Raw genomic sequence first — 14,561 nt, forward strand, 5'->3', positions numbered from 1 at the left:
TCCTGAAAATATCGGTCTTGTCATTCAGCATAACTTGTAATTAACATCGCGGCATGAAATGACAAATACCACAGAGCAAGACATTGACATTTCCCTCTAATTTATATTTTATGTAATTGCTCTGTAATTTAACATTTATATCTGAATGATTGATCGCATAAAAGAGGTGAATTGAAAAATGCCAATAACACTGAAGACTAAATAGATTCCTACTTGTTACATTTCTGCACATGACATGCTATTATTATTATATTGCTTTTCAAAATAAAAAAAAGCAATTCACACAATTACAGAGACTGTGAACTGCTCCCATTACCGACATGATCCGATTCTTCTTCTCTCGTTATACGCTATATGCTGTCCTGATGGTACAAAAACAGCAAATTGCATTAAGTCAAATTACACCATTCGTCACGTTCAGCACTTGTACCAGTCACTACTTGAACTAGTTCTCTTTATTACTAATTATGTTTTTTCCGTTGGTCTGTGTACCTATTGAAAGGTTCTGTTGGTTTCAGCTGCATATGTGGCTTCCTGTACAGATGGCCTTATGAATTATAGGAAGTGTTTGATCTTTGAGAGCCAAGACAAGACAGTTTCCAAAGCTTATCAGACTTAAGTGAGCCAATTTAATAGCGGAAATGGAAATGCATTTGGTGTGTCTGCTTTGGGAAGTGTGTATCAGTGTGTATCCAGAATCATACACCTGCCCTTCCACCGCTATAGGGCGGAAGGTTTTATTGATGTGTATAAGCTACTATAGACCGTATGCGCCAGAGAAACAAGCACGCAGTCATCTTCCAAAATTGTTTGCGTTAGCTCTGTGGCATCGCTGTCGAAGAGTAATTAGCTGGTGAAGTGGTTTTACTTATTTTTGAGCATTGCATTGTTTGAAACGGATACGTAACAAATGTCATAACAAATGTCAATAGACCGGGAAGATTTTAAAATGAGCGGATCTTTCATAAATTCATAAGATCTTTCATTCATGCTGTGGAAATACAAAGCGGAAGACGGAACACAACGAGCGCGGCGCTGAAAAGGGGCGGAGCTACAGAAGGTCTATACTCTCAGTCAAAACATAACGTAATAAGTCTACCTGTGGATCACTGACGCCACGTAACCAGATGAACTGCACCAAGTTTCAAGTGTCAAATGTCTATCTACACTGAAAGTGAAATCACTGCACGACATGACAATGAATCATCAACCAATTATAATATATATATATATATATATATATATATATATAATGGATAATTATGTGGGTGTCGAATTTTAAACCAATGAGATTTAACAATGGGCGGCACTTCCGACACAAAAAGTAGAAGTAGAAAATAAACTATTGACAAAAAATCTGTTGCTTATAAAATAAAAAACTTGAAAATTAAAGTTTACTGAATTAAGTCCAAGTATCTAGACAAAAACATACTTGAGTGAAAGTAAAAAAAAGTTGTACTTAAAGGAGTAGTTCACTTTGAAATAAATTTTTGGTATGTTTTAGCTTACCTCAAGGGCATCCAAGATGTAGGTGTCTTTGTTTCCGCAGTAGTTTCGATTTTGATATTTTTAGTTCAAACCGTTCTTGTCTGCCGCTCGTTTCGTGTCTTAACCATCAATGTGTACTTACATTTAAGAGTCATTAAATCCTGTTTAATTTGGACTTCTCTGTGCATGCTCTTTAAGGTGGTGACCATAGACCTGCATTATATGACTGACAGACAAGAACGGTTTGACCTAAAAATATCAAAATTGAAACTACTGTGGATACAAAGACGCCTACATCTTGGATGCCCTTGAGGTAAGCTAAAACACACCAACAATTAATTTTAAAGTGAACTATCCCTTTAAGTATTCAAAAGAGTAAACTTTGCAATAAATAAATAATCATAAAAAAGTATTAAAAAGAGCAGTTATTGTTTCTATGCAAAGTGAATGATCTAAAATGTTTGGTCGCAATTTATATTAGGTCTTAATTACTATGTACTTAATCATGTGATACAATATGCTTACATACATGCAGACTCGTTGTTCTATTTTTTTTTTTCAGAACAACATGTATTTAAACAGTAAATTCAAAGATATTTAATGTTAGTTCTGGAGGGATTTTTACTGTAGAATTCAGAAGGTTGTATTCATGTATTCAGTAATAAGTGTTATATTTTCCTTTAGAAATGCAATTAAGTAAAAGTACAAGTATTCAGTTGAAATTTGACTTTGAGTAAAGTACGAAATTTAATAAAATAATACTTAAGTATAGTAATCAAATAAAATGAGTATTTTACAACCTTAATGACTTTGTTCCTTTATCAAGTCATTAATGGTTAGGACATGGTGTTATGGTTCTAGCTTTTTTTTTTTTATCCAACTTTTACGTTCACCGCACAAAGAAAGAAAATAAAAGTCCTAAACCTTGAGTAAACATGCGAATAATATCAGTCTGTTCCCCTGAGATTGGTTCTGTTATAGGAAACAATCCACTAATTAATTTAAGGTGATTGTGAAGAAAACCATCACACCATACAATTAAAAGACAAAACAATGAAGACAAAGCTTGTTTTATTGGAAGGAAAGTAGAAAGAACAGAAATTGAAATTAGCTTTGGAAATGTTGAGTTGAATTTGAACATGCTTTGCTCACGTGACCCCCACAGCTACACGCTAACTGCCAGTGAGCCGTTATTAAACATAGTATCTCTAACGGGATCAGGACATGAGGCAGACTGGAACTCACGCTAATATGACATTGATTTACATGGATTAAAAGCAGTGGCAGTCTTTAAAATGCTGTTTTGATAAAATAAGAGTCAATTGAAGCATCACACTATTTGAAACTAAAACAGGAAACAAATAATTAATGATTTTTTGTCCAGCTCATGTTCTAATCCCGTCTGACTTTGCCAAAACATATATTGTTATCTTGATGCCTAATTTGATTTCCTAATCATTTTCTCATTAGTATTTTTCATTGGCTCAGATCAGGCCAAAATGATGTCATCAGCGGACCCCTCGAGTCATTTCCTGTATGTGTATTGTATTCTGATCAAATTGTTGCAACTGTCTCTTTATATCAGCCCTAAAAAGTGGAATTAGAAGATATTACAATCACTCTCCATGCATAATGCATACTAACCATAATACTCCTCAGTTTTCCTGCTCAGCGGTCTTTGTTTTCAGATAATTGATCCCTTTGTCTCATTGACTAGAAGGACATGCGTGTGATGTCAGATCTTTGCAGAAAATATGGATGGTTTAAGTGAGAGATATTATTTGAATGTTTTATCGCCTGCTAGGCAATGGTATTTTTAAAGGGATAGTTCACTTTGAAATTAATTTTTGGTATGTTTTAGCTTACCTCAAGGGCATCCAAGATGTAGGTGTCTTTGTTTCCGCAGTATTTTCAATTTTGATATTTTTAGGTCAAACCGTTCTTGTCTGTCAGTCATATAATGCAGGTCAATGGTCCAGTCCAAATTAAACATGATTGAATGACTCGTAAATGTAAGTACACATTGATGGCCTAAGACACGAAACGAGCGGTTTGTGTGAGAAAACGAACAGTATTTATATCGTTTTTACCTCTTGTAACCACAGCCACGTTCAAGTGATCTGAGGGCGCAGGCGATTCTCACCGCCAAACGCATTTTCGAATGTGTGCGGCCCTAGGGTTGGGGGGGACCCCTTTTGAGGGGAAGGCATACCAGTACGCGGTTCTCCCTTTCGGGCTAGCCTTGCCTCCTCGCGTCTTCACGAAGGTTGCCGGGGCAGCCCTTGTTCCCCTTCGGGAACACGGGGTTCGCATCCTGAACCATCTCGATGACTGGCTGATCCTAACTCATCCTTGAGATCAGGCAAAAGCATCTGCATTGCTGCCAGCGGAGATAAGCTAGGCAAATTCCACAGACCCATGGCATTTCTTTGCCATTGGCTTGTTTTATATTGATCGAAGTTGATAGGCTTTCTAAGCGAAACCCCATTCGTCGTCATCTGATGGAACGTCTCTGTTTCCTACTCAGGGAATGAGGGTTACATCCGTAATCAAGACGTTATATTAAAAGATATCCTGGCTCTTCCCAGCTTAAAGGGTTAGTTCACCCAAAAATGAAAATTCTGTCAGTATTTACTCACCCTCATGTTGTTCCAACCCCGTAAGACCTTCGTTCATCTTCGGAACACAAATTAAGATATTTAAGATATTACGATCGCTCCTGCATACAGTCCATAGGCTTCTTGAGGGACTGGCTCTTGCTGTCCCCGAAAAGTCATTAAAGACATCGTTAAAATAGTCCAAGTGACTACAGGGGCTCAATCTTAAGTTTATCAAACGACAAGAACACTTTTGTGCGCAAAACAACAACAAAAATAACGACTTTATTTCAACTATTCACTTCCTTCTCCATGGGCCTGCAGTCAGTTAACGTAGTGTGATTGCGTAGAGCTACGTCACACGAAGGCTCGCTATTGGCCGACGCTGGTCATGTGTGTGTGATGCGTGTGACGTACAATAACAGAAGCTTACGCTATTAAACTAGTAACCTGACTCGCGCAGAGGGAGAAATAAACGAATAGTTGAAATAAAGTAGTTATTTTTGTTGTTTTTTTGTTTTTTGATAAACTTAAGATTGAGCCCCTGTAGTCACTTGGACTATTTTAACAATGTCTTTTATGACTTTTCGAGGACAGCAAGAGCCAGTCCCTCAAGAAGCCTATGGACTGTATGCAGGAGCGATCTTAATATCTTAAATATCTTAATTTGTGTTCCGAAGATGAACGAAGGTCGTACGGGGTTGGAACAACATGAGGGTGAGTAAATACTGACAGAATTTTCATTTTTGGGTGAACTAACCCTTTAATAATGGGAGTAAATGGTAACTTGGATTTTGAAGCCCAAAAAAGTGCATCCATCCGTCCATCATAAAAGTAATCCAGGGGTTAATAAAGACCTTCTGAGGCAAAGTGAAGCATTTTTGTAAGAATATATACAAAAATGCTTCACTTTGCCTCAGAAGGTCTTTATTAACCCCTGGATTACTTTTATATATATATAAAAGTATATATATATATATAACTTTATAAACCTTAATTTTAATTTTAGGGTCAAATATTTCTTTAATACAGGGCATTTCTGCGCCCATGTGGCGGTCTGGACTACAAACGTGCATTTCATTTGTGTGTGGCCTGTAACCGGTACCCATCTTTCATGTTCTGCTGACATTGATTGACTAATTGATCAAATTGGAGGGCTTGGAGCATTTGACTGTGGGTGTGGAGACATCTAATGATCATTTTCCACTTCCCCGACTCTTCTCTCGACACACAGCGCTCTAATGGTGATACTCCATTTCCCCTGATGCTGAGCTCAACTCAATTTCAGTCTCGGCTTTGATCTTCAAGCGTACAGGGAGAAGTGCCGTACAGACTTCAGGGCCAGGCTTGTGTGTGTGGGCAGAAAGAAAAATGTGGGTCACGGAAAGGACAGTGACAGCTGGTTGTTACACACTTGGCATTGGATGGCATGCGGGCGGCAGTGGGCATGAGAGAAGTGTGTTGGTGGGGAATCCCCACGCCCCCTCTGTGTCCCGTATTCTTCTCAATAGCCGTTTCGGTGCCAGGGGTTTCACAGGCCATGGGTCAAGCCAAGCGGAGGTGGCAAATGGGCACGTAGTGCCCGGCGTCCTCGAGCTGCCAGCTGGCACGACGGCGTCTGTTCACACGCTGGCCTTCAGACTCAAACACAGGGCGTACAACCCACTACTTTGTACTCTCCCTAAACACCCTCCCACCTACACTCATGCTGCCCACACACACACACACACACACGCTGCCGGTTGAGTTGTCTCAGAGAGAGGGATATTTTTACTGTCTCTCTCATCGTTGAGTGTGTGGGAGCCCTTCTTTCATTTAGATGCTTTACCTGTGTGACATGAGTTGTGAATTGAAAGATTATGAACTTGTGAACTTTTTGTTAAAGTATGTGATGCTGGTTTTAGAATGGCACACAGCTATTCATAGCATAATACGTTTACGAGCTGTACATATGTGACAAAACAACTACAAAAAACGAGTAGAAAAACAACCAAAACAATAGATGTGCCGTGAGTGTAAATTGACATTGATACAAAATAATGTCATTTATATCTTGTCATAACTTTCATATTTCAACTTCATCCCTTGTTCAAAACTCACCGTGCTGCTAAAATAAAAGTAATGACTGCTGCATATTTACACTTAAATCGATACAACATAAAATCATCTGTTCCGTGCTGTCAAGTGGGTCACACAGCTTTGAAACACAGATTGTGATAGACGGCTAAATAAAGTCGTGTGCCAAAGAAGTAGGCTGATGGGTAATGTGGTTGCAGATGTGAGATAACCTACATCAATAAAAATCAGCTAATATTTCTTAGGCGAACTCGTGCCTACAGAGAAGAAAACCCTTTAGGCCCTGCCTAGTGTGATTTGTGTCAAAGCTTTCCTTTAGGACGACATTTTCATATGTGTCTGTTCGTATTTGCCATCCTAAAAAATTTTTCATGCACAGAAACCTTGCACATTGAGTCCCATGCGTATATTAATTAATCCTTTGTGAAAAAATTGGCGAAACAAAACAAAATGGAGTCTTCAAGCAGTGAGGATGATTTCGTTTTCCTCTCTCTTCTTAAAGGGATAGTTCACCCCAAAATGAAAATTCTGTCAGTAATTACTCACCCTCATGTTGTTCCAACCCCGTAAGACTTTCGTTTATCTTCGGAACACAATGAAGATACAGTATATTTGATTGAATCTTAGAGCTGGATCACTCCTCCATAGGCTTCTAAGGGATTGAAACTTGCCAGCCCAGAAAAGTTATTAAAGACATTGTTAAAATAGTCTGAGAGTTTATTAGGTTTATCAAGCGACAAGAATACTTTTTGTACGCAAAAAAAAAAAAAAAAAATAGTGACTTTATTCAACTATTCATTTCCTTCTCTGTTGGCCTCGAGAAGCGCAATATTTCTAAGTTGTACGAAAAGGTTGCGAAAATTTTGGACGAGAATTTTGGATTTTGTGTGCAAGGACTTTTAGTCTGGTTGTGGACGAGAGAGATTATTTATAATACTTTAAGAATCCGTCCAGCAGTGGAGGACTATTATTCTGTTGCATGACGTGTTGACCTTTGGTCGACCAATCAGCAGAAAGGTGCGTTTCATGCCCACCCACATGTGGAAATCGAATATTCAAGCCGTTTATCAATTTTCTACCCCTGCACCTAAAAAAATAATAAAAAAAATAATAATAAATGAGCTGTTTTCTAATTTTTCTACTTTCAGTATTAAATTGAAAAATAAATGAACACGGTACACGGACCCTAACCCCCTCTTTTCCGAGAGCCTGCTCTGCTCTGATTGGTCATATGGTCCATATGGTCTGTTGTGATTGGTCAACCACTTATGCCGCGTTCCAGGCAACGTGTAACCCATGTTTTTCCAACCTTTTACCCGTGAAAGTGCACTAGAATGGCAGTCAAACCTGTGACTTCCCACCCGTGAACTCGTACTAGATCGATGTCCTCCCAGTTATGAGCTCTGACGTCACATAGCCCGCCAAACCATACAAGACAACAATGGCAGGCCTTACGGATGCAGTGTTTCTGCAGGCGGTACACAGTAAGAATACACTTTAGCGAAGTCAAATTAATAGTAATATAATAATGATAATAATACACACACGATTATGTATTACAATGTTATGCGTCTGAAACAAAAAGTATGTAGATTGCGCTCTGGTAGTTTGTCGTGACTGGCCTGGAACGCTACAAAGTCGAGAGTCGTGATTTGAAGTCCTGATTTACGTGCTCAAAAACCTGCCTGAAACGCAGCATTACAGTGCGTGTCAAAAACGAAATACCCATTACCATGTATGAATTTGAAGCAAATACAAAGAGCTTTACCATCACTGCAAAATTCAAGATGTTATATTGGATATCCTAAATATTCAATATGACGTCCAGCCCTTAAAGGGTTAGTTCACCCAAAAATGAAAATTAAGTCATTAATTACTCACCCCCATGCTGTACCAACCCCGTAAGGCCTTCGTTCGTCTTCGGAACACAAATGAAGATATTTTTGATTAAATTTGAGAGCTGTATAACTACCACATTGGCTCCTAAGGGACTGCCTCTTGACGGCCCAGAAAGTCAATGAAGAAAATGTTTAAATATCCCAAGTGACTACCGTGGCTCAACTATATGTTTATCAAGCGACGCGAATACTTTTTGTGCGAAAAAACAAACAAAAATAACGAGTTTATTCGACTATTTCTTTTCTTCCTTGTAGGCCAGAACGAGACTTCCTTAGATTTCCACGACGCATGCGCGAGAATTGAGATCTGAAGTAGTTGAAAAAGATATCAATTCTCGCGCATGCGTCGTGGAAATCTAAGGAAGTCTCGTTTCTGGCCTACAAGGAAGAAAAGAAATAGTCGAATAAACTCGTTATTTTTGTTTGTTTTTTAGCACAAAAAGTATTCGCGTCGCTTGATAAACATATAGTTGAGCCACGGTAGTCACTTGGGATATTTAAACATTTTCTTCATTGACTTTCTGGGCCGTCAAGAGGCAGTCCCTTAGGAGCCAATGTGGTAGTTATACAGCTCTCAAATTTAATTAAAAATATCTTCATTTGTGTTCCGAAGACGAACGAAGGTCTTACGGGGTTGGTACAGCATGGGGGTGAGTAATTAATGACTTAATTTTCATTTTTGGGTGAACTAACCCTTTAATATGAATTACATAAGGTCAATACATTAAGTGTCCATGGGCCATATTTTACGATCTAAAACGCAAGTGTCAAGCGCAAAGCTCAAGTAAATTTGTGGGCGGATCTCGGCGGTGTTGCTATTTAACCGGCGGGATAAATGACTCTTGCGCTCGACGCAAATCTAAAAGGGGTTGGTCTGAAGTAGCTTCATTATTCATAGGTGTGGTTTGGGCATAACGGAAACAAACCAATAAGAGCGTCATATCACATTCCCTTTAAGAGGGTGATGAACGAGGTGCGCTTGTTCCATGGTGCAATACTATTATAACGGCGCATTTACCAGGCACGCTTCAATCGGTTCACAGGAGGAGATCGATGTTCTCGTCAGGGCCGTAAAAGAAAGAGAAGTGACATTGGGTACGGTACAAACCCAGCCAAATTAGCTTCGTTTAAACATGCATATAATAATTTGGGTAAATGTGTAATATGACCGCCAGAGTGAAAAAGTCCGGAGGGAAAGTCCGCTTTGGAGGGAAAAGTCCGCAAAATACGAATGATACATGCGTCGGTGTACAAAGTCAATTGCGATGGGTGCAAGATAGGGCGCATATATGTTAATACTTTATGAATTCTGTATCTTTGCACTCCATCAGTGAGGTTATACTGTATATAAACCCGTCATCGCATAAGACAATGAGAGCGGAGTGAAAGTCAAGAGCGGCAACAGTGCTGGTGTTTGAAGTGAGTACTTCAAAAGAATGAAATCAGTCCAGCATCTCAGAGTCAGCACTTCTCAGCTCAACACTGTTAGTTCAGAGATCATGGCCTACTCACACTGACTCATGTGTTGAGAAAGGAGGACTGGGAGAGTGATAGCATAGCTGTGGAAGGGAAAACGCTATGACTTGTAAAAGTGAAAAAGTGAAAGACATTCATACTTGTGTTAAAGTAACTTTGTGTCTTACTCATAAGTTGACACAACATCATGCAGCGTGGGCGAGAATGTTACTATTAAAAGTAATGTGTTACATTACGTTACTGCAGAACTCCCAATATGTACTGTGCCATTTGGGGTTCGGGGTTATTCAACAAGGATGCATTAAATTGCTCAAACATGACAGTAAAGACATTTATAATATTACAAATCTATAATGCAAACAAATGCTGCTCTTTTGAACTTTGTAATCAAAGAATCCTGAAAAAAATGCACCATGGTTTTGGAACATTAGTAATAATAAAGAAATGTTTCTTGAGCATCAAATCATCATATTAGAGTGATTTCTGAAGGATCACTGAAGACTGGAGTAATGATGCTGAAAATTCAGCTTTGATCACAGGAATAAATTACATTTTAAAGTATATTAAAATTAGGGCTGTCAAACGATTAATCGCATCCAAAATAAAAGTTTGTGTTTACGTAATATATGTGGGTGCACTGTGTATAATTATTTTATATATATAAATAAACACACATGCTTTTATATATTTAAGAAATATTTTCATGTATATAGATTTATACATAATTTATATTATATATAAATATTTTTCTTAAATATACATGCATGTGTGTGTATTTATAGATATACAAAATAATTATACACAGTGCACCCACATTATGTAAACATACATTTTTATTTTGGATGCGATTAATCGTTTGACAGCCCTAATTAAAATAGAAAAGAGTGAAAATTACTGGTTTTACTGTATTTTTGGTCCGATTAATGCACCCTTGGATTTAAAAACAACAACCTTTGAACAGTATTGTATTACATTTACGTATTACATTAATATTATATATTTTTTCATTTTACTCAGCCTGTAGAATGAACACAATTTTGTTTGTTGCCGTCATCAGAATACACGATTACTTTTAAACGGCAATCGGTGGATAAACAGGCCACATGAAGGAAGCCGAGGAATACTTTCTTCTCCGTCTCCACCTCCAGATAAGTGCAGATGGATGTGTTTGATGTGTGCGCACTACCTAGTAGACCATCAAGTTTTGATGTATAAAAGTGTAATTCTTTCCTAGAAATCCTCTGGAAATGAGGCATGTGACTGTAAAAGGTCTCGGCTAATTAATTACCGTTTTCCTCCGAGACATTGTTCAGTTCTGCATGATGACACATGCACTTTCACCGAGACTCCTGCCATCCGCTCGTAGTCCACTTCAGCAGAAATGTGTGAGCTCAGCACTGGTTACTGGGATGTAATTGAAACCATTAGCAGCACTGCAGTGTTGTAATGGACCCACACGAGTCTTCCTCCCACTAACTGATTCAGTCATTAATCAAACACTCCTTGACCAGCTTCACCGTACGGTCCAATAGCACCTGCAACGGCACACTGGAGGGCTTCCCGCTCTTGAATCGCATTCATTTGGTGAAAATAAAGCAAGATGCTGGAAAGTTGCATTAGCCCCTGCTGGTGGATGCTGTAACTGCATCTTCCGCCTTGGACAAGCGTCTGATTTTACAGAGTTAGACGCGTTCCTGGGTCAACATATTTTGTTAGTCCGGAAAAAAAAATTACATTAGGTAATTCAGAAAAAATTCTAAAAATGTAGGCTCTACCCCAAAACCTACCCATACTTGATGATGAAGCACCTAACACTGGTTGTAAGCTTAAACCTGACGTAAACTGTAAGTGTGTCCCTCAAATCTGATTGGTTAATTGGAATTAACATGCAGGAACATCTTGATGAAACTAGGCTCTTCAAAAATGGCTTCTGCAAAGTCACAAATACCTATTTAAATGTATTATTAAACTGTTATAGCTGTAGGTTCAAATGTTCAAATCACTCTCATTATTATATCTCATTAATAAAATGCTACAAGTTTATATCCCCTTTCATTTGACAGCCCTTCTTCTATTGAGATTGATGAAAACTGAAAATGAGAGTCAGTAATGCTGGAGTGAATTCATTTTTAACAAATCTCTGTATACATTAGCATTAGCTCTGTATACATTAGCAAGAACTCCTGAATATTTTCTCACAAACACACACAGACCGACACCTCCTGCAAGCATGTCAGTATTACAGGCTTCAGACAGGGTGATGGCCACATCAAATATAGCAGAATATACCAGTCTTTATATCAGACCCCTTCACAGTACAACACACACACACACACACAATCTCTCTCTCTCTCTCTCTCTCTCTCTCTCTCTCTCACACACACACACACACACACAGACACGCACGCGTTGTGGGTTTTGTGTCTTGTTCCTTGTTCTTGTCTGTCATGTGATTCCCTGATTGTCATGTGATCCTGCCATGTGTCTTGTCATTGGTTAATCGTCTGATCATTGTTCACAGGTGTTCTATCATTTTATAATATAATCATTTTTGATTTTAGGGATAAACTATGGCTAGGGTTAGGGATGGGCACTATGTTTTCAGACAGAAATGTTGTTCCGGGATCACTGTAAAAAATAATCGTAATTTTAACGGTAAAAAGGCTACACTGTTAAAAATTCCTGTTAAAAAAACAGTAAAGAACTGGCAGCACGGTTGCCAACAAGTTACTGTTAAATAAACAGTTTTACTGTTGTTGAAATTTACAGTTGGCTGCCGTTTATCAAAATACAGTAATTAACTGGCAGCATGGTTGCCAACAAATTACTGTTAAATTAACGGTGTCTTACTGTTGGTGAAATTTACAGTTGGCTACTGTTTTTGCAATTACAGCATAAAGCTGTTTCTACATGTTACAGTAATATTCTGAGAAAAGCAGTGGCAGTTAGTGGACGCTTACTTGCTCTTCTTCCTACACTGTTACTGTAAACTCAATCTCTTAGAAGCTTATGGAGTGAGACAGCTCTCAGAATTAATAAAAAATATCTTTATTTATGTTCCAAAGATGAACGAAAGTCTTGCGGGGTTGGAACAACATGAGGGTTAGAAAATACGGACAGAATTTTCATTTTGGGGTGAACTTGCGCTTCTGTGTTATACGTTACACGTAGGCTCACTATTGGCCAACGCTAGTCATGTGTGTGATGATGAGTGTGTGATGTACAACCTAGAAGCGCTGTGCTGTTACACTACTAATCAAAAATATCTTAATTTGTGTTCCGAAGATGAACAAAAGTCTTACGGGGTTGGAACAACATGAGGGAGAGTAATTACTGACAGAATTTTCATTTTGGGGTGAACTATCCCTTTAAAACGTGAAACCGGCACAAAGCAATGAAATTGCTGTTGGTGTCTGTTTCACTGATTGAGAAATTGCTTCAGATGATTCAGTGAGAGAGCGTCCAGAACAAATATGAATCAATTCAGACCGCTTTGCAAATTCATTGAAAAAAAAAAAGAACGATTCATTCCCGTATGACTGGCATCGACAGAACACTCAAAAAAATTATGTTGGCTTTAATTAATTTTAATTTGTCAACAGGTTCCACATAACTGGATTACGTTAAACAAACATAATTTGTTCATGTAACTTCAACATAATAGAATTATGTAATTTTAAATTACCCAATTTAAGTAGTCTCAACATGAATTTTTAAATGCTTCCTGACATGTTTCAAAGGCATTATTCATTCATCCATTTATATTTCATTTGATTCAGTGACATTTAATTAAATTGATAGACTTTACATGCTCCTTCATTCAAAGCAATAGAAAATAATGAAATCAGTCGACAGCCAAACAAAATGCTCCATTCTTCTCCACAATGGTAACCCACTGTAATTTAAATGGTTTAATAATTTAATTTTAACATTAAACTCTATTACACACTATCAAGTCTTCCTCTTTTCTAAATTAAAAAAAAAAACATAAAATAACACTTAATTTTAACATCTCTTAATTCAACCATATGCAAAGCATGCTGGGAACTAAAAGCACTGCCCAGTTTCAGTTAAGGCAACACAAATCAATCATGTAATCCAACACAAATGGATTAAGTAAACTTAAGTTGTTCGTAGATTTAAGCAGATTGAACACAATAAAATTAAGTTCAGGCAAAATGGCAGTCGGCTCGCTCTATACTGCCACCCTCTGGATGTACACTTTTTTTACTTAACATAAATGGTTAGTGTTTAGACAACACATTAGGATTTTGTACTGTCAAGTTGAGACACAATTACAAAGACCTTAATAGAAAAAAAACATGTAAAGTCAAAAAACACAATTATTATAAGTAAACTATATATAAATATATTATGTAAAGTGCACAACCTCCCTAGTTCATTTTTTCGAGTGAACTAGGAAACCGTTTCTCAGGTCAGCCAATGCTGCAGGTCCCACTCACCGAATGCAATGACCGGTTAGAATCGAAATAGCACACTTCTCCTCAACAAAACAGCTGCTTCATTGTAACATTGATGTCTGCAGGACAAAAATATGTGGGATGAGTTTATACTATACCTAAGTATGAGCAATAGTGTGCTGGTAAACAGCACTAATAGAGACATCTTGACGAGGAGCACGAATCTCCCCCAACCGAACTGAATCACAAGCAATGAGTCACAACCAAACTATGCCTGCATTACGACAACGTGACATCAGTTCAATCCAGCGAGGAGGCAAGTGTTTGCTTGATCTGTTTATTAAACCCTAGGCATCCTTCGATGTATACAGCTCACAGTTTACTCAGGACTCAGAAATAGGCCAGCGGGGAAGCCCCGATGTAAGCTGCGGTTAACTAGGGAAATAGCCCATCAGTTTGATCCTCCGCTGGTATTGGTAACGGCTCTCGGTGCGATGTCATCATGGAGTCAAGGGGGCGGAGTGATTTACAAACGCCTCTAAAAATAGTGCGTCTCTGTGTGTTTGGGTTAATTCGGTCTCTTTCCACTCCTCAGTCTGTCGACT

The 14,561-nt window shown here is 38.2% G+C and overlaps 1 protein-coding gene across 4 annotated transcripts in view; it reads left to right on the top strand.

The window, feature by feature from the left end:
* Window positions 1-14,561, top strand: part of pebp4 (phosphatidylethanolamine binding protein 4) — a 142,030-nt gene that overhangs the window by 113,577 nt on the left and 13,892 nt on the right. The window lies entirely within an intron of this gene.

Source organism: Pimephales promelas, chromosome 14 (genome assembly GCF_988280905.1).
Source record: "Pimephales promelas chromosome 14, fPimPro1.hap1.1, whole genome shotgun sequence".
Classification (NCBI taxonomy): domain Eukaryota; kingdom Metazoa; phylum Chordata; class Actinopteri; order Cypriniformes; family Leuciscidae; genus Pimephales; species Pimephales promelas.